The 19,782-nt window shown below is 36.7% G+C and overlaps 1 long non-coding RNA gene across 4 annotated transcripts; it reads left to right on the top strand.

The window, feature by feature from the left end:
• Positions 1 to 3,522: 3,522 nt before the first annotated feature.
• Positions 3,523 to 18,706, top strand: LOC144374764 (uncharacterized). Of its 4 annotated transcripts, none has more exons than XR_013434073.1 (4): positions 3,523 to 9,713; positions 17,364 to 17,415; positions 17,680 to 17,716; positions 18,202 to 18,706. It is a non-coding gene; the product is annotated as an uncharacterized LOC144374764 (long non-coding RNA). The 4 variants fall into 4 exon arrangements; XR_013434074.1 differs by having other exon boundaries at positions 5,410 to 8,921; positions 9,431 to 9,713; positions 17,680 to 18,706; XR_013434075.1 differs by having other exon boundaries at positions 5,411 to 7,250; positions 9,431 to 9,713; positions 17,680 to 18,706.
• Positions 18,707 to 19,782: the final 1,076 nt, after the last annotated feature.

Here is a 19,782-nt window from a genome sequence, read left to right as displayed (position 1 = left end):
CCTACCCCTTGAGCCCTGGGCGATTTGATGATTTCAGGGATTCTGTAACATGCTGTGCTTCTGTTTTACACTGTTAGTTTTGCTGAGATATGGTTCCTCTGTTGGGCATTGGAGCCTTTTTGTGGCTGCTGGTGGTGGTGGTGATAAGGCTTCCCCCAGAAGCCTTGGATTTTCGTCCCCACCCCAATATGTTTCTTGTTTTTGGTAGGCTAAAAAACCCTTTTTAAACAGTTTTTTTAAATGCTTCCTAAAGAACAGCAAATTAATTTAAAAAGGCATTAGCCCACCAAAAACAAGGCACCAAAATCCAGAGATGCTCAAATCCCTTATATAAAGGGATGTGGTATTTGCCTACTATGCAAAAAATCTTCCTTATATTCAAATCTTTTAATTGATTTATTTATTTTTTGGTGGTATTGGGGATTGAACCCAGGACCTTATGCATGCTAGGCAAGTACTCTACCCCTGAGTACATCCTCAGCCCCCAGATCAATATATATAATACCTAATATAGTGTAAGTGGTTGTTACTATATTATTGTTATTACCTAAACTGCATTGTGTAGCTAATAATGACCAAAAAAGTCTGTTCTTGTTTAGTACAGATTTAATTATTTTTCTTTTTCTTTTTTTTTCTTTTTTCTTTTTTTTTTGGTTTGAATCCAGGATGTAGAACCACTGATAAGGAGGGCCCAGTGGGACCATATCTGATCTGCTGACCAATCTTGACTATAATCTCCTTTTAAAAAAGCTAAATTAGGGCAGGGAATGTAGCTCAGAGGTAGAGCACTTGCCTTACATGCATGAGGCACTGGGTTTGGACCTTAGCATCACATAAAAATAAATAAATAAAGATTGTGTCCATCTACAACTAAAAAGATAATTTAAAAAAAAAGCTAAATTAAAATCACTCTTGAATTTACATTTTCTCTAAAATATGTTTGATGGCTTTTTTGCATATGGTAAGGGTCTTTACCAGAAATATCCTATCTTATCTCTGTATTTGTTTTATTTTATTTTTTTTTTTGCAATATTGGGCTTCAAACTCAGGGCCTCATGCCTGTTGGGCAAGTGCTATACCACTGAGCTATACCCTCAGCCCTGGGTTTGACTGTTTTGTGAGTTTCAAAAAGATTATGCACTTCCCAGGTCTCAGGGGAAAGAACAGTTTACTTCAGTATGAGTAATGCAAGCACAAAGGACAGCTGCCTTGTGCTGCCGGGCCTGGTGCCCATGGGAATGAAGGATCAGGTCATAAGACTGCAGTAGCCAGGCAGGCTCTTCCAGACCTCCTCATTCTTAAATGTGCCTCAAATGTAATTTGGAAAACTATGTGCTAATCTGTAAGCAATGGTGGTCAGAATTAATTGTGTGAAAACAAATATCCAGAGACTTTAAAGCTGTCAAGAGTCTCAGAGGGCTTTGGGGCTGTTTGAACAGTCACAGTTAAACAAGAAGCACAGGGTTAATGTCTGCAGAAGAGCATCAGATAATCTTAGGTAGATCATACCTGGAATTGCAGAGGGGCGGGTATGTCTGGCATGCTGAGATAAGTGGCAGTTGTGGTTTGAAGTGACACTGAATCCTCTATGTTTCTCTCCCTCTGTGCAGTCCATTGATGACTTGAACAAATGGACCCTGTTTCTTGTCTCTCCCTTTATACTTGAAGCAGAACACATAGCATTTGTGACAGAGAGCATTTGGGTACAAGCTGACAGTTTACAGAGACCATCTTCTGAAACAGTGAGTACTATGTTGTTTTTTCTTGTGTGTCATTTAGTTCTATACGTGTCTTAATCCTAACCAAGTTTTTTTTTTTTTATGAGTGATCTTCCCTAGCTTTTGTAGGTGTCTTGCTATCTTTTTGGATATTTTGGATTGTATCAAATGTATTGCTGTAATTTCTTTCACCTCTTTATTCTTATTTTTTTAATGTGACTATTAGAAAATTTCAAACCATGTGTATGACTTTTTTTGTGGCTTACATTCTGTTCGTTTGGGACAGCATTGCTCCGTGCTCTCTTCCTGGCCAGTTGGTTTCTCCCTACATCTTCTCACTCCTTCAGACAGCCTGAATGGCTGGGTTACATCTGTAGACATCCCACCCTGAGGATTCTGAAAATATGTCAAACTCAGTCACATGTACAAACTTGTTTATGTTTTGTTTAAAAAAAAATGTCCCCAATTAACACCCGAATGTACTCTTCCTCTTACCTGCTCCTAACTTTCACTGAGTTCCAAGTTCCACTGATGTCACTCCTCAGAGGTCACGGCTTTGCACCTTCATTGCAGCTGCTCCTGGGTTCACTGTCATCTTCAGTGTCTTCTCTTTACGCTGTGAAGATGTCTTCCTCTCCTTGGGTTTCCTCTCGATGGCCAGAGTCACCAGAGTCACCGTCCCAGACACACTTCCAGCTGGGACCCTCTTACGGAAGCTCTGGGTTCTGGTCTGTTTCCCCTGTGTCTCATCTGATGAGTCACTCTTGTCTTTCTGCCTTCGCCCACATGCAAGGCAGGCGCTCTACCACTGAGCTACAGCCCCAGCCCTTGTCATCACTTTTAAAGGGATTTTTGAATAATATTTATTCTCTTTACAGACTCAAGTGTTTTGAAGTATTTTTAAACTCTACTGCAGAGAATTTGCTTGATTATAATCCTGTGAAGAATGTGACCTCCTACTTGGTTTATGCTTGGTCCTCATCCGCTCATGAATTTGAAGTAATATAAATTCCCTTGAACCCATCCCTTAATATAGAAGCTGGAATATGTACCTGTGTGGGTCCTGCATGGAGTCCACCTACCTGCTCCCTCCCCTGGCTTCACCTTCCCTTCCCTCAGCTTCTTTTTAGATATGTAAGTTTACTGGATGAGTAAACACCACCTTTCTGAACACTTACGTAACTCTTATGTGTTATTAAGTGTATAAATATGGTAAGTTTTTCTTATATATTTTAATATATTAGAAAAATAATATATTTTAATATTACTTATCAATCTTACTAGATTTTAATTTAAAACCAAAGCTAGGATTTCCAAAATATTATAATTACATATAATATCAAATATGGACAGATTCTTTTTGACACAAAAATATATATAACTGCTGTTATTTTTTTTGTTTTGTTTTGTTTTTGATTTTGGTGCTGGGGATTGAACCTAGGGCCTTGAGCATGCTGAGCAGCACATGCTGTACCATTGAGCTACGCCTCCCAGCCCCTAACTGCTATATTTTAATTTTTTAATTACTTATGGGGTAAAGTGACATGCAATATCTTAAGAAACAAAGTTACCATATTATGTGGGGTTCAGGCTAAGGTACTATAACAAAGAAATCCAAAACTACAGTGGCTCAAGCAAACTAGAAGTTAATTTCTCTCTTAGAGTGGTTCTGCTCTGAATGTTGATCCAAGGGCTGGGTTTCCTTTGCCTTGTTGCTCTGCTGTCCTGGTGATTGATAGACAGCTTCTTGAGGTGGAGGCTGGCTCCTGCCCTCTCCTGCTACTCCACAAGTAACACCTTCATCCACATGGTAGCCTGCAGAATAGGGGAAGAGAGAAAGTGGAAGACAACCAACTTCCTCTTTGAAATTGTTATCCAGAAATTTCTCATGCCACTTCTGTTCCCACCAGATTGCCTAGAACTTAGTCATAGGGTGCCCTTGGGCACTTAGCTGCAGGGGAGGATAGCAAATGCATTCCCTCAGGGACACGCACAGGTCTGTTACCACCAGGCAGGGAGAAGGGAAGACTAGGTATTGGGACGTAGTTAGCATCTCTGCCCAGTTATCATCTCCCTTCACCTACTTTCTGAGTTGGTTACCTGACTCTTAACTTTCTGGGGTGAAAGACGTCTGTGCACTGAGGCAGACTGCCGCTTTTCAGTTCACTTGTTTTACTTATGGCTGGAGAGTTTGGTGGGTCTTGCACAAAGGTGCTAGAGATACCTACAGCCTTTCTTTTGACAACCCTGGCTGTGGTGTGGAGCTTCCTTTTATAAGCTGGGCTTAATACCTTGAAGAAGGGTTGATCTCGTAGCTCACTGTCTTCTCATCAAGCCTGCAGCTCCTATTCAGGTTGATTGCTCGATGGGATTTTGCCTTTCGAGGGGCTCTTATGAACCTATGCATGTATATTTCACACAATTCTGAACTCATTTGACTTTCACAGGGTCCTAAGATATTAAATATAAAATAAGAAGAATATACCTAAAAAATATAACTAAGAAAAACTTTTGAATCTGATGGGATCCTACTTCTCTCACATTTGTGATGATATCTTTTTAAATTCTGCATATCTCAAATGGTTTTGATTTGCAGTCCTTCTATAGACCTCCAGCAAAAGAATTCAGCTTTAAAAATGTAGCATTCACGTATTCATATTTTCACTTATTTGTTCATTAACAAATCTAGTTATTTTGCCAGGTGCAGTAATAAATACCAAAGGTGAAGGCAGATTCAGCTCCATTCTCAATTATGTTAGCAGTCCCCTTTTGTAAGAATTGATGACACAGAGTACTTATACAAACCTTTTTATTTTTAATATATTTTTTTAAATTTTAGGTTGACACAGTATCTTCATTTTATTTTTATGTGGTGCTTAGTATTAAACCCAGTGCCTCATGCATGCTAGGCGAACACTCTACCACTGAGCCATGACCCCAGCCCACTTACACACAACTTTTGTTTCAACATATTCCCTTGGGTCATGTGTCCAGCCGAGGCCTCATCCATTAGTTCAAGATTTATTGAATACCTCCTATATATCAGATGGTGTGCCTGGGCTGGAGGTAGTTTTGGGTATACTCACAAGGTTGTGCAACCATCACCAATATCTAATTTCAGAACATTTTCATTACCACCCCCCCCCAAAAAAAAATCATGTGCCCATCAGCAGTCAGTCCCTGCCCCTGCAACCACTCACCTGCTTTCTAACTATAGATTTGCCTGTTTAAATGTTCTGTGTAAGCAGACTCCTATGTGACCTCTAGTTACGGGCTTCTTGGCATGGTATACTCCAGGTGCCTTCGTACTGTAGAGGTGTGAGGGCTTCATTCTTTCCATGGCTGCCTGATAGTCCATAGCATGCTTTGTGCATTTGGTTTATCTCCTCACCTGTGGAAGGACCTTTGGATTGCTTCTGCTTTTGCTATTAGAGATAATGCAGCTGAGAACATCTATGCACAAGTGTTTTTGTGTGGGCATGTTTTTTAATCTCTTAGATATACACTTGGAGGGAGGAAATTGCTGGATCTTGTAGTCATTCTGCATCTAACCTTTTCAGGAACTCCCACCCTTCCCAACTGCTGCACCACTTGACCTTTCCACTATCAGTGGGTCAGAGTTCTCGCTTCTCATCCTCGGCACTTCTTATGGTTTATGTGATTTTTTTCTTATATTCACACTGGTGGTTTGAAGGTGATGTCTCATTGTGGTTTTGGTTTGCATTTCGTTAATGACACTGGAGCATCTTTTCATGTGCTTATTGGCATTTGTGTACTTGCTTTGGAGAAATGTCAGTTCAAGTCCTTTGCCATTTTAAAATTAGATTGTCTTTTTATTGTTGGGTTGTAGGAATTCTTAGGCGACTCACAAATATTTTTTCCTATTTTTGTATGTTTTTCACTTTTTTTGATAATGTCCTTAGTTTTAGCTCCTAAATTGAGGTCTTTCATCTGGTTTATTAGTTTTCCATCCATGGTGTGAGATAGGCCCATCTTCGTTCCTCTACAGTTGGATATCCTGTTGTACCAGCAGCTTTGTTACTTCTTTTCCCACTGAATCATCTTGGTGCCCTTGTCTAAAATCAGCTGTCACACGTAGGTGATTTTATTTCTGTGCTCTCAGTTCTGTCCCGCGGCTCTCTGCGCCTTTCCTCAAGCCAGCTGGGCCTCGACTTTTGGAGCCCAAGTTTCCTGGGTAGTAGGTCCTCTCAGGGCAGATGGGGCTTGAGTTGTGGGAGTCCCTCTCATTTCTGGAGGTTGGAATTTATCCTAGCGTTTGGTCTGGCATTATCTGGACAGTCCTTCAGTACTTTTAAGGTGATATTTTATTCATTTAATCCAACATTTTTTTCTAGTTTTCATTAGGAGTTCTAAAATCATAGCCCACTCACCTTGAAAAATGGAACTCACAATGATCCATCTCTGGTTATGAATTTGGGGCAGTATATCCCTGACAAGATGATTTTGGAGAGTAGGGGATCATTCTTGGCATCTTAGAAGGAGACTAGGATGCTCACTAGGGCCTTTGGAGCCAGGTGATCACTAACAGAAGCAGCGTTCATTGACTGAGCACTTCCCTCAGCCCCAAGCTTGGCGGCCTTGTGTATGCTGCTTAATCTCAGGAACACTAGAAGCCTATGAGATGGTAGGTATTGATGTTGTTTTACAAAGGAGGGGGGTGGGAAGTGCTGAGGCTTGTCTCCGGGCAGGTGGGTGGGGTTTGACTCAGGGCCGGCCCCTCCCTCCAACAGGCACTCTCTTCACTGGAAACCCTCAGAGAGATTGTAGGTATTTCATCGCCCAGTGCCAGATTCTTTTGGAAACACTTGTGTTGGGAATGTGAACTGTCTGTGGAGGGCCTGATGGTCATTCCCATGTGTATATGCTGCAGGAATCATGGGGTGGCCTGTTGAACAATCCCGATTGTTGAGCATCAACTCCGGAGTCTAAAGCAGGTAGGGAGCCTTGGTCAGGAACTGCAGGTTCTGGCATGTTCCCAGGTAGTTCTATTGCACTTGGCCTTGGGCCACACTTGGAGAAGAGCCGGTCGACAGGTTGCATGTTAAACCTCTGGGTGCTGTGGACTGGCTGTTATCACCTATGCCCAGTCACTAAAGGACAGTTTTTTCATACTCTGGGAATGGTCCTTCCCTTTCAGTTCCTGAAAGCAGCTGAGACCTCAGTTACTTTTTAAAGGAGAAAGCTATATTCATGTTTTGTAAGCAAGCACTGTTGTCTGGTAGAAATGAGAATATTTGCAAAACGCTAATGTTAATAAAATACAATGTCTAGTAATTTGCTAAACCTGACTGTAATTTAGTGGTGAGGAGCCTAAAGGGAAGAATGTGGTGTCTGGTCATTTTAGAAATGAAAAAGCTCAACTTTTCTTTTCCATCCTCCCGCCTCACCTGCTTCCTCCCAGATCGTGAAGTGGTCTGACTGCTGCTTGCCGTTAGCCTGCAGACCTGGGGATCACTACCAGCTAATTGCCGAAGCAAGCGTGGACAACTTCAGCAAGCTGGGATTCCTAAAGTATTGTTAGATGTTTGACAATAAATAGAAATAACACAAAATTAGAGAATGAGTACTAATGCTAAAATTTAAGCTACAACTTTATTACCACCTATGTGAATAGTGAAACACATTATTTTTAAGTGTTCCTCATTCTTTGGTCATTTGAAAATGTAAGGCTGTATATGAATATACTTTGAACATGAAATAATATTTATAAAATTACTTTTTTTTTTCCAGAATAAAGTCTTAGAACCCTAAATTTTCTTATGCTTCATAAAAGCACTATTGTTGTTCTTACCAGGCCAATAATAATAACATTAATAATAAAAATTTTTTCAAGGCTGAGATTTCCCTTTCATGCTCAGAAGATAAACAGACAATTGGCACCAAATTATAGATTTGGGACAAACAAAACCTTGATCTGTCAGCACAAGTAGAGAAAGTGAAGCTCAAGTGCTACAAAAGGATTTGATAGTACAACAGTTTGTTTGTTTTCGTACCAGTGATTGAACTCAGAGGCCCTGGACTACTGAGCCACATCCCAACTCTATTTTGCATTTTTTTAGATATTTTTTAGTTGTTGATGGACCTTTATTTATTATTTATTTATATGTGGTGCTGAGAATAAAACACAGTGCCTCACACATGCTAGGCAAACACTATATTATAAGCCACAACCCCAGCCCTCATATTTTGTATTCTTATTTAGAGATGGTCTCACTGAGTTGCTTAGCACCCTGCTGTTGCTGAGGCTGGCTTTGAACTCATGAGCCTCTAAGCCACTGGGATTACAGTTGTGCACCACCGTGCCTGGCTGATAGCACAACAATTTATTAAAGCAGAAGCATCTTCTGTGAATTTATTGGACAGCTTCTGCTAACACCCTTTCAAGTGCAATCATGGGCTTTCTTTCATTCTAACTGATGACTGATTCCTTTCTCTTCTTCTGTCCAGATAACTTTAAGCTCCTTATCTTTATTGAATCTAACTTAGAAAACTAATGTGTTGTACTCTAACATCAAATATGAAACACATTTTTGTAATAGAACATTGTTGTCTTTTTTATTCTATTTAAGAGGTAATTTATTAAAGAATAGTCAGAAATCATGTATCTAATGGAAGGTTAGATTTTATTAGCATAATCCCAAAGTAGCATTTATTACTGGGGAAAGTAAGTGGTGTGGGGCTTTCATTTGGGCTTTAAAGTTTGTGTCCACTTGCACTGTAGAATTATTGTAAGAAGTTCCTTGTCACAAAATATAGAACTAATATTATAGCTCTGAATATTGGATATAATACACAGTAACTAGAAACTTTAGATATATTTTATATTAAGATTATTCTTTCACTTTTCCTTTTATATACTAGATGTTGATGATATAAAAAATGATACAATATGATACCAATCTTAAAAGAATTTGCATCATAATGGAGAAGATATCTATTTGTAAAAACTGAGACAAAGCACACTTAATGTTATAATTAAAGCTTTTGAAAAAGTATATGGATATTAGATTAATAAGCTCTCACTTCTATTAGGATGGGAAAGCAATGATGGAGCAGCAGAAATTCTTTGGGGCATGAAAAAAGAAAATTCAAGGTGAAGCTTAAAGAGCTAGAGGCAATGGAGGCTATGTTATCAAATGTTAACCATAAATAGAGACAGAGAAGCAATAAAAATCAGAAGAGGTAGGAATTGTGTGAAGCAAAGGAATTATGTGAACAAGTATTAGTGGGGCTGAGTTTGTTCCTACGGGGAATTTGGAAGACTATTTGTGATCATGCTTGGAAGAGCTGGGGGACATATGAATAAATATTGAGTTTATTGTATAAATAATAGAATACTTTCTCACTTTTGTGGGTATGACATGGTTAAATGTTTATTTTAGAAACTAATGCTTGTGAGAGGGGAGAATGGCACACTTGAGAGAGGCTCATGACAGGAAGAGCAACTAGGGGCAGGTCACCGTTCTCTAGGCTAGAGATAAGAGAAAGGAGGGTTGTAAGCACTGGCAATAATGACAAAATGAGAACTTATTTAGAAAGCAGAATAAACAAAACATAAGAGTAAGGATTTGATTTTTATAAGGTTTGTAAAAACTAAAATCACAAAATTTAGAGATTTAAAATTGCCTATAGTTATGTCTCAATTATGGTAAAAACTGCATTAAAATAATTGAATACTTGGTGTGTCGCAGCAACTCATGTGGTGGGAACAGCAGCAGTGGCCAGACAACACAGTTTCAGAAGGTTCCCGAGAGCCACTGCCTGCAGCACCTGTGTGAGCCTTGTGCTCTCAGCCAGGAAGCTCCAGAGGAAGGTCAGCTCTGAAGAATGTGAGGCTAAGTAAAAGCCCAAGAGGAGGTCTTCCAGGCTGTCTTCTCCGACTGCTGCTGCCAAGGCGGATGCCAAAACCAGAAAGGTTTTCTTTCATAGTCAGCAAATGGAAATAGTGATGTGAATGAATAACTGTGATATGAGGTAATAAATGCAGTTTTGCAAATATTTCCAAAATAGAACTGACGGGAAGCATCAAGTCATCAAGTTGACTGTATAAAGTGTATGTCCACAAAAGGGAGATTTTATAAGGATCCCAAAGAGGAGTTGGATATTTACAGATGGAGCAGAGTGAGACTGAGAGGTCTGTGAAAAGAAAATAGGATTTCAGGAGGTGCATCATCATTTGTCTAACTAGAAATATATTAGACAGTTAAGGGAACTGAAAGATTTTAATTTGATTGAAATGCATAATATATTTCTATATCAAAGGGAAAATAGGCAAAAGAGAAATTAGAGAGTACATTGCTTGCTCCTTTAATAAGCAAAGACAGGAATAACATGGGGACGTTTACATTTTAGAATAATCTCATTGGCTTTATTGCTGACGATGGGATAACAGATGTAAGACCTATGAATGAGGGGTTCAGAGTAGAGCTTACTATATTTTAGCAGAAAGATGATACAAATTTTAATGTCACTATCAGTTACCAGACGATGTTATTTAGAGTCAACAAAATATGATTACATTGAGAGGTAAATTGAGAAGTAAATTGAGAAGCAAAGTTGATATATGTTTGATTTGATATATTTTGACCTGGAATTTATATATTTAAAAAAAACCTTTTATAATTTACACTAAGTGTGCACTGTGCCTCTATAGATGAAATATTTGAAGGATTTACTAAGTCTGACAATTTTAGTGTTTTAGCCTCCTGATTCATTAATATAAAATGTTACATTTTAAGTAAGGGAAGTATTTTGTTTGAATTACTGCTGTCTAAAAAAGATATTTAAATGATTATATCAAACAAGAATTTATTATGTCTGTTTTTATTATTTAATTTTCCCTTTAATGTGTTATGGAAAACAAAAGTTTAGTAATGGAAAATTACATTTATTTTACATAATTTTGGAATAATTTTTAGTTATCTAAGGCAAAAAATAAAAATTAAAGTTTTAGAAAGCCTGATATGTGGTAGGAGGTGGAAAACTAGAGGTGTGCAGAATTTGTGGTTAGAGAGTGAGCCTTCCCATCTCTTCTAGATGCTTCCCTTACTCTTACCATTTCTCCAAATTTGATATTGATACTCTCTTCCCATCTTTTACCGAAGAGGCAATTACATTACTTTCTATGATTGCAGAAAGTGATGATTACATTATATTAGATTTTGACATTAAATTACACACTGGAGAGAAAGCCATGTTCTTCATTTGGTTTTTATTTTCATCACTAAGAAAATACAAAGGTGACGTGCATTATGTAGTCACAAGTTACTTCAATATTCCTAGTAAAACATAACAGAAACATATACATGTTTTATTTCAGTAAGATCTCCTGAAGGGAGACAATTCTTTGTTGTACTAGAGCCTTTTCCCCCAAGTTTTGAAAAGCAAAATGTCTCCAGGTATTGTCAACTATCTCCTAGATTATGAATATGGGGTAGAGGCAAAAACTTCTGTGATCAAGATGCAAAAAAACATTAAATGTTTAAAGATATTTCATCTTTTAAATTCTAATAAAATGCCCAAACACAATTCTTTTTTTAATTTAATGTTTAGTTGTAGTTGGACACATAGCTTAATTTTATTTATTTATTTTTATGTGGTGTTTAGGATTGAACACAGGGCATCGCACATGCTAGGCAAACACTGTATCACTGAGCCACAAGCCCAGCCCCGCCAAATACAATTATTGTCTAAAGAAATACGGAAAGAAAAAATCATCACTTTATATGCCTGTAGATCTAATAGATCTACAAGTGGTTTTGTTATATCATATTTATAGAAAAGAGAAGAATGGAAGATAAAGTTTTCCCATTCAGTTTTCTCAATCTGAATGCTCTTGTACTCTAAGCAAGACTTGTTGATTTTCCTCATAATTAAACATAATCTACATTTTGTTACAGCAACACATTCAAGGAGAGAATAAGGTACCAATCATTTACTTGCAGAAAGAAAATTAACAATTTGCTTCATGTTGCTTTGAAATAACCATTTAGGTTTTTAAAAAGTACCCAAGGTTTTCACCCACTTTCTCCTTACATTATCGTCATTGAACATAATAGACAGCTAATAAAAATGTGACCTTATGTGGGGGAGATATTATTTTCAATCAATCACTCCTTTGGATAAATGTTTTGAGTTATTCAAAGGTAACTGAGTCCTTCTGCTCCACTGGCATATATGGGAGACACAATTAGGATTACCATAATTATCAACTACTTTCTATAAGCAAATAGAAATGATAGCTAAATAATTTTTAAGTGATTAATATTAAATATCACAATTATGAAAAAAGTAAAGAATATGAGTTATTTAATATGTTTTTCGAATTCCAACTCACTGTTTTGCCTGGAATTACACTACATTATGTTGAAGTAATTGGCAAACTATACTATTATGAGTGTAAATTTTACAAATATTGAAATTACTGTGTTCTGAATAAAATCACAAACTCTTAAAATGGGATATTTAAAGAGGGGAAAACATTAACTAATACAACTATCTAAAAAAATTTTTTTATACTTTACTGGGCAGTCATAGTCATAGTATTCTTATAAATACTTTTTAAAACATTTTTTTTGTAGTTGTAGATGTACAGAATGCATATATGTTATGTTTTTTTATGTGATGCTCAGGATCAAACCCAGTGCCTCACACATGCTAGGCAAGCATTCTGCCACTAAGCTACAGCCCCAGCCCCAAGGCATTCTTTTTAAGTATCATTAAGTTTATAGATATTTTTTTGGAAGGGATTGAGTATTTGTTCATCTATGATCAACACTTTTAGGCTAATTTTCTGTTTTAACTCAAGTTTTTAAAATCCTGCTTTTATTCACATTAAAAACAAACTGCTTGATATATACTGAATAATTAGATGATGAATTAAGATGCAATTATTCCTATAAGTAGGATGTGGATACACTGGAGCAAACACCAGCAAGAGTGTGGGCATGCTGCTAAACTGTCTCACCTACTTTTATCATGCTGTATCCACTTTAGGGATCCAATTTATGTGGTTAACAAAACTTTCAACAAATTCATTTCATCCTCATAAAAATTATACAATTGGGAGATCAACTTAATCTTCATTTTACAACTTGGGAAACTGAATAACAAAAATATCCCATAACTTATATAAAGTGGCATGCCAATAGTGGCACAGCATGGATCTGAACAGTCTTGCTTCAGTAGCAGGATTATAAAGTGGCATGCCAATAGTGGCACAGCATGGATCTGAACAGTCTTCCTTCAGTAGCGGGATTTTTCCAACCTCAATAGACATACAATTCAGTTAGCAATCTTACTCAATTCAGATTCGGACTCAGTACTTCTGGTTAGGGGAAAACAACATACTGAGTTTTAACAATCACACCTGTGATACAGATGTTGCTAGTCTGAAGATCACCCTTTAATTAGCAAAGTTCTAATCTACACTGGACGATAGTGAGAGATATGGCAACCATCAGAAACACAGTTTATCCTCAGAAAATTACTCTTATGTGCAAATTGCCAACATCTGACTTAGAACTTATGCTGCTACTTTTTCTTTCTTTTAAAAAGTGAAGTTAACAAAATTTGCAAGTATTATAATATTTACAAGTATCATTGTAGCTGATTTCAGGTTTTGATAGTCAACATATGATTAATATAAACTTGAAGCTGTAATATCTACCCCCCCATAAGGCCTTCTCCTCAACCAAAAACGATTTACAATTACTCTTGAATATCTTCTTTAACATAGATTCAGTCCAAACCCATTAATATTTAGGAGTACATGTTTGTACCCTCTATACAGGAAAAGAAATTCAAGATTAACTTAGAAATCCAGCACCTTTCTAAACTTTTGCTGTTTACACAAGTGCTGACTGTAAGTGGAAAAGGAAGCACATCCTTTGAAAAATAGAACATAAATGTCAACACATTACTAAACAACTATCGTCCATAAGTTTCTGTAAAACAAAGGGATGTTCATAATAATTTCCCTTCCCCCTTACTGGTGAATTGATTTTTATACCCTAATCTAAAATATAGAATATAAAAAGTATAAACGTAAACCAAAAAAACATATATTATTTCCCTGTGTTTAAAATGCATTGGCCCACAGGCCTTCAATACTTAAAACCTAAAATACCATTTAAATCTTTATCAACCTTTTTTTACTAAAAGAAAAAGAAGTATTCCTATTGACATATAATCAAACACTTTTAAAGTCCTGCATTTAATTTGACAATGATATCTACCCAAAGGCCATCCTGGATGTGTATATTAGACCTAATTATGTAACTAAAGAATAACTTATTAATTAAAACAAAAGATGGGGTTTAAGACAAATCTCCCTAGTACAAGTAATTCTAGTTTTCCTATATCTCATTCAACATTTTCCTGAATGTACCCAGATACAATTAACATTTCTTCCCTGAGGGATAATTAACACTGTCACATACTTTGACAAGTTTACACACACACACACACACACACACACACACACCACACCTTACCAAAAGCCATAATTAAATAATTGTACCTGGAAGTAGCAAGCATAAGGTTTCAAAGGTCTCATGCAATATTAACCCACAAATTATAGATGTACTTATGACTGTGGAATCCCATTTTTAATTACAACATAAATTAACAAATCTAAATAATACAACCACCATAAAGCTAAAATTCTCATTTATGCAGCTATGAGTTAAAAGAAATATAATACCAAAATCTATTGCATTTTCTGGCATGAAAGCAAAAACACAATACAAATTTAGGCTTTTCTATCAAAATTACAAGAAGTAGCCTTCTACCCAGAAGAAACCAAAGACACACAAAAGCATCTGCATTATTTTACATATGAGGTATATGGAAAAAAGTCTCTCCCCAAAGTAGTAAGAAACAACTTCTAATTTCCTAAGAAACTTGTATTTTACATTTGTTTTTTTTTTCCTGAATCACTTACACAGCCACAAAGAAACTCAGATATTAAAGAACAAGAGAAGTTAAAAGATGTCCTTTTCAATAGCCAACAGTCACCAAAGACTGTGACAAAAGAAAATAGATATAAGTATTCCATGATACTGTGCACAAGCAAGCCCAAAGTTTTACTGCTTCACTAGTTAAATCACTAAATGTTAAGCATTATTTCATGAACTTAAATGAAATCTGGTATATAAAGAGAGAAAATATGCGATAAGTGAAACTTACTTTCTATTTCCCAGAAAGATTTTACTCCATCTAAAATAATCCTGTGACCTTGTGGAAACAGTCCTGGGTTAAACACTTAAAGTACATTCCTTTACCAAATGTACCAGTACATTACTGCTCTGAAAGCATTCAATATGTCTACTATGTTCTCTAGATGTATATTCATACACTGGTTTAAGCCATTTGCAGAAAATCAACAGAAACCCTTAAAAAAGTTTGACCTGACATGCAACTTTAAGACATGTGAGTTTTAAATTGACAGATCTTTACATCTTTCATAATGGAAATTATCAGAATATACTCTGAAAGTTAAGTGATTCTTCCACAGAACAAATTTAACTTGACCTCCTAAATGGTACAGATTTGACACACCATTTAGAAGGCTAAAAGAAATACTGATTTACTTCTTCTCTAAAGCAATACTGTTCAACAAAATTATAATGCAAGTTACACACGTAATTTTGAATTTGCTAATAACTATGCTAAAATGATAAAAATACAATTTTTAAAACACTAAACATGCCAAATATTATTTCAACATGTAATAAATATCTTTAAAATATTTATTCTTTTACAAATTGTACTAAGTTTTCAAAATCCAGTATGCATTTCACACTTACTGCATATCACATTTTCAACTAACCACAACATCCTGGTCCATAGTCAGAATGTGGCTAGTGGCTACACTATTGAGCAGTATACTTTTTAAGTAATACTTTGAGATGTGAAATATCACTCTGTTTATAATTAGTTCACATTCATGTCTCCTTTTTAAGCTGAAATAGCTGCGACTACAAATATAAGCAAAACTGTTAATTCACTAGATAAATCAGGATCAGATCCCCTTTATCTGGGGATCTGGTTAACACAATAAATAGCAAATGGATTATTCCGTATTATGTCTCAAGTAGACTTCAGAGATGGTGCTGATCAACATGAGCAAACACAATTTGTAGCAAAAACACAGGTTAAACACCAAAATATTTTTATATCAAATCATAACACTTCCTTAATTATAGCATCCCTTCCCCTCTCATTCTTGAGCACATACTTCTATGCAATTTATTTATAATATTGCTCTCTAAATTTGATAAATTTTGTCAACCACACAGTCACCATTCAAAAATAAACAAAACACTATATAAGACACAAATAAAAAAATCAATCAGCTACTTTTAATACAATTTGTCAACCAATCTTAAATTCTGAGTTCCACTGAATTTGATTCTTCTCACAATTCCAATTAATTTACTGCTAAGAATTTTTCCAAGTCATTAGGATATTTGCTTAAAATGTAAATAATTCCAACAATGTGTTTTCTAGAAAATAACAACTACAACCATAGCTTAGCACATAAAATTTTTCCTTTAGGCAAGTTACTGAATAAATCAAACAGATACAACTATACTCCTTTTTAATGCTTTTACATTTTGTAACACCATATTTAACAATTTCTAAATTTGGAAAATCAATTCAGATTGCACACAAGCACTAACTTTAAAACTTAAAACTTTACAGGTTTCTACAAAATACTTGTGAATAAATATATTCCACAGAAAAACAACAGAAAAATCAACACTACTCAAACAAATCTCAGCAAGAAGCACGAGATCACTATATTCATAAGTACAGAATATATGATACATGCTAATAGTATTTTTCTCCTAATTTAATTCACCTAGGCAACTTTTGTTTAAAGCATTTGCAAAGCTTTAAGGAAGCAAACATAGCTAGCTAGCCTCTTCTGCTGCACATACATACAAGGATAATACATTCATCTCCTGATATTGTTCCACAATTTAGAAATCAAAACAACAAAATTTGTTTCTTACCTGCAGTTAGGAGAGAATTAAGGGTTACTTCAGCTAAATCCTTCTGAATTCCATTAGTGAAATGAGAACAGACAAAAAAGATTTGAGACAGTCTACAGAATAACCAGAAAATCAGAATGCCCTCTACCATCATGCAGGTAAATGCAAGGCTGGTTTTGCCTTCAGTAATGCTAACATGGCTGCTTCCTCTTTGTTCTCAGAGGCATAACCCAAACTCCTTAACAGAAAATTGCAGATTTTTTCTCACTTGCTACTGTAAATAGATAAGTCATTTACACCTGATTTGAGAAAGTTCTCCATTACTACTCAACAAAAGGATATAAAATCTATTTTAAAACTCTTCTTACCAAAGAAATTCTCTTTTCAAGCTTATATGCAAATGAGACAAAATGGAAGGAGAAAAAGCACTAGAATATTTTTGACAATGACTTCAATCCACTTTTACTGTGGTAAAATTTAGAAAGCTATTGCAAGAGTACATTAATAGTTTTGTCAATATTTTATCTGTTTAAAAAAAAGTTTAAAATTTACAAATACCTTTACCAATGAAAAACTTCCAAGGACTATTTTAGCAATCTTAACCATTTCTTTTCTCTGATCTTAGGTACAGCACGTAAATTTAAATTTCATACTCTTGGAGGAAAGAGGGCCTTGAGGTAAGGGGAAAAAGAGCATTTCTCTGATTTTCTTGAAATTTAAAATGTTTTCAAAAGTTGTTTAATGTTCTCTCCATAAGATTACAACACACTGAGAAGAATTTTAAATTATTTCAAAGACTGCTGCTATTCAATGTAATATTCTCAAGTTCATTAGTGTTTGGTTAATGGTGCAATGACGGTAAAAATGTATACAAAAATAAGAACATGAATCGCTATAAAATACAATAATTGATAAGTTTTTATATTTTCTTTTTCTTTTAGTTGTGATCAATGAAAAACAACAAAACATCAACATTAGGTAATGCTATAGGTACATTTTATGTTTGATACAAGAGTTCCACTCAATACAACCACTATCACTGATGGTGTCCCATTGATGGATTTTTTTTTTTTTGCCATCATAGAAAATAAAAGTCAGCAGGAAAACAAATAATCTTTCACTTACAACCAACAAAATGTTTTTTCCTGCTGTTCATTTTCACTGCTATGTCAAGAACATCCACGAGTTTTAAAGATGTGCAAAGTTTTAACAGCAAAGTGACACCTGAGATTGTTAATGGCTACTTTTCAGTTTTATTTGTTCTCACAAGAACAAGGAGGGATAACTATAACTACAAAAAAATATACCTATTATGCAGGATTTAAAGACTTGTTTGTAAAACTAAGCAAATTTAAAATCTGCTTTCAAAAAAAACCAAGGCCTGACATTCAACATTTTTTAGCAAATATAAACTTTTTTGATCATTTCCTTTCATGAAAAGTGACACATTTCCTTTTATGAAGCTGCCACCACAGATGCCTGGACTGACACCCACGTGGACACATGCTAATTTCACTCAAGAGTATAACTCACAAAAGGAAACAAAAGGAAGCATCTAATTGCTTGAAAGACAACCTGACAATGTTACCTTTTAGCACTAGTGGATGACTTACCAGCGGTTTTGAGAGAGTTTGGTGCTCTTCTTCCACTGGGTGGCAGAAGGTTCTTTCTTCATGATCTTCAGGCTCTGGAGCAGCAGGGACTTGCTGGTCTGAATCTGAACTGCCAGTGCTGGTGCTGGGGCTGTCATCATCATCAGACATTTGCTTATCACTGGCCATCTTCATGAAGTTTTCTAAGTGATAAGTTTTCAAAGTTTTCCAGCAGGAACGAGGCCGCGGCAGGAACGAGGCCACTGAACAGAAAAGAGAAAAGGGAAGACATGTTAATCTAAGAAATCAATTAACAGCTTTTCCTTATCTTAATATCATTCCCAAATTGTATCTTTATAAAAAGGCTTCAAAAGTGTTCACATTTATTGTATGAAAATGTTACTGGGGATAGGATGAGTCTTACAATGCCAGCTCTCAGGGACTGTGGAAATAACCCATTCACGTTTTTTTCCATTCCTTGGATAATCTATCAATTGTCTACTTTCTCAGAAGGCATGAAAAAGATTTGCTGGGGAACTTAAGGCAAGGAGTATTAACAACATATGACACACTGTAAATAACAGATTTTTATGAAAAATGTTAAAAAGTCACTACAGGTCTAAATATTCACAGATTGACATGGGTCAGAGCTACCAAATTCCCTTTCCCAGAGGAAAACATTCCTTGTTATCCGCTCATATGCTTACTTAAGGTGAACATTCCTCTTCTATGCACTTAAAACCTTTAAACACAAACTAGGAAATTTAAAACTCAATTAACAAGCTGCCCTAGCCCTTTCCAGGGCCAGCAGTGAAGATTCATCCAGCCATCACCAATGGAAAAGCAGAATCCAAACTGCACTTTCTGCAAAGCTCCCCACTTCACCAATGTTCCTTGCTCTATCTTTACATCACGGGGGTCATTTTATCCAAAATTAATGAAAAGAAGGGTAAAAGCCCAAGGAAAAACAACAAAGACCCAAGAACTGCAACAAATGTCTGTGCCCTCATAGGCAAGCTGCTGCCGCCGGCGACCACACAGCTCTGCAGCCCTTGGTGGGGAAGGCCGCCACAGACAGCACACCGCTCCAGCTGCCAAGTTATAGGAGCAGACAAAAGGCCCCGCAGCTCACGGACACCGGTAGCGCCGACACCCTGCGAAAACGTAGCTGCCGCCACTGCCGCCACCGGTGCCCTAACTGCCCACCCCCCCACCCCCACCCCAGCCCCGCCTCCCTACCTTGCCGCCTGAAGGAAGATGTCGCTGCCCCTACTGCCCCACAAGCCGACCCCAGCCCCGCTGACTTACCTCGTGGCGGGAATGAAGCTGCCGCTGCCGCCGCCACCACAGCCCTAGCTGCACGCAAAACCAACCCCAGCCCCAGCACGAAGGAGGCCGCTGCAGGAAAATGGCTGCTGAAGGCCCCAACGCCGGCCGCCCCCCCCAACCCCG

Source organism: Ictidomys tridecemlineatus, unplaced genomic scaffold (genome assembly GCF_052094955.1).
Source record: "Ictidomys tridecemlineatus isolate mIctTri1 unplaced genomic scaffold, mIctTri1.hap1 Scaffold_87, whole genome shotgun sequence".
Lineage (NCBI taxonomy): Eukaryota > Metazoa > Chordata > Mammalia > Rodentia > Sciuridae > Ictidomys > Ictidomys tridecemlineatus.
This window is presented reverse-complemented; position numbering and strand designations above follow the sequence as displayed.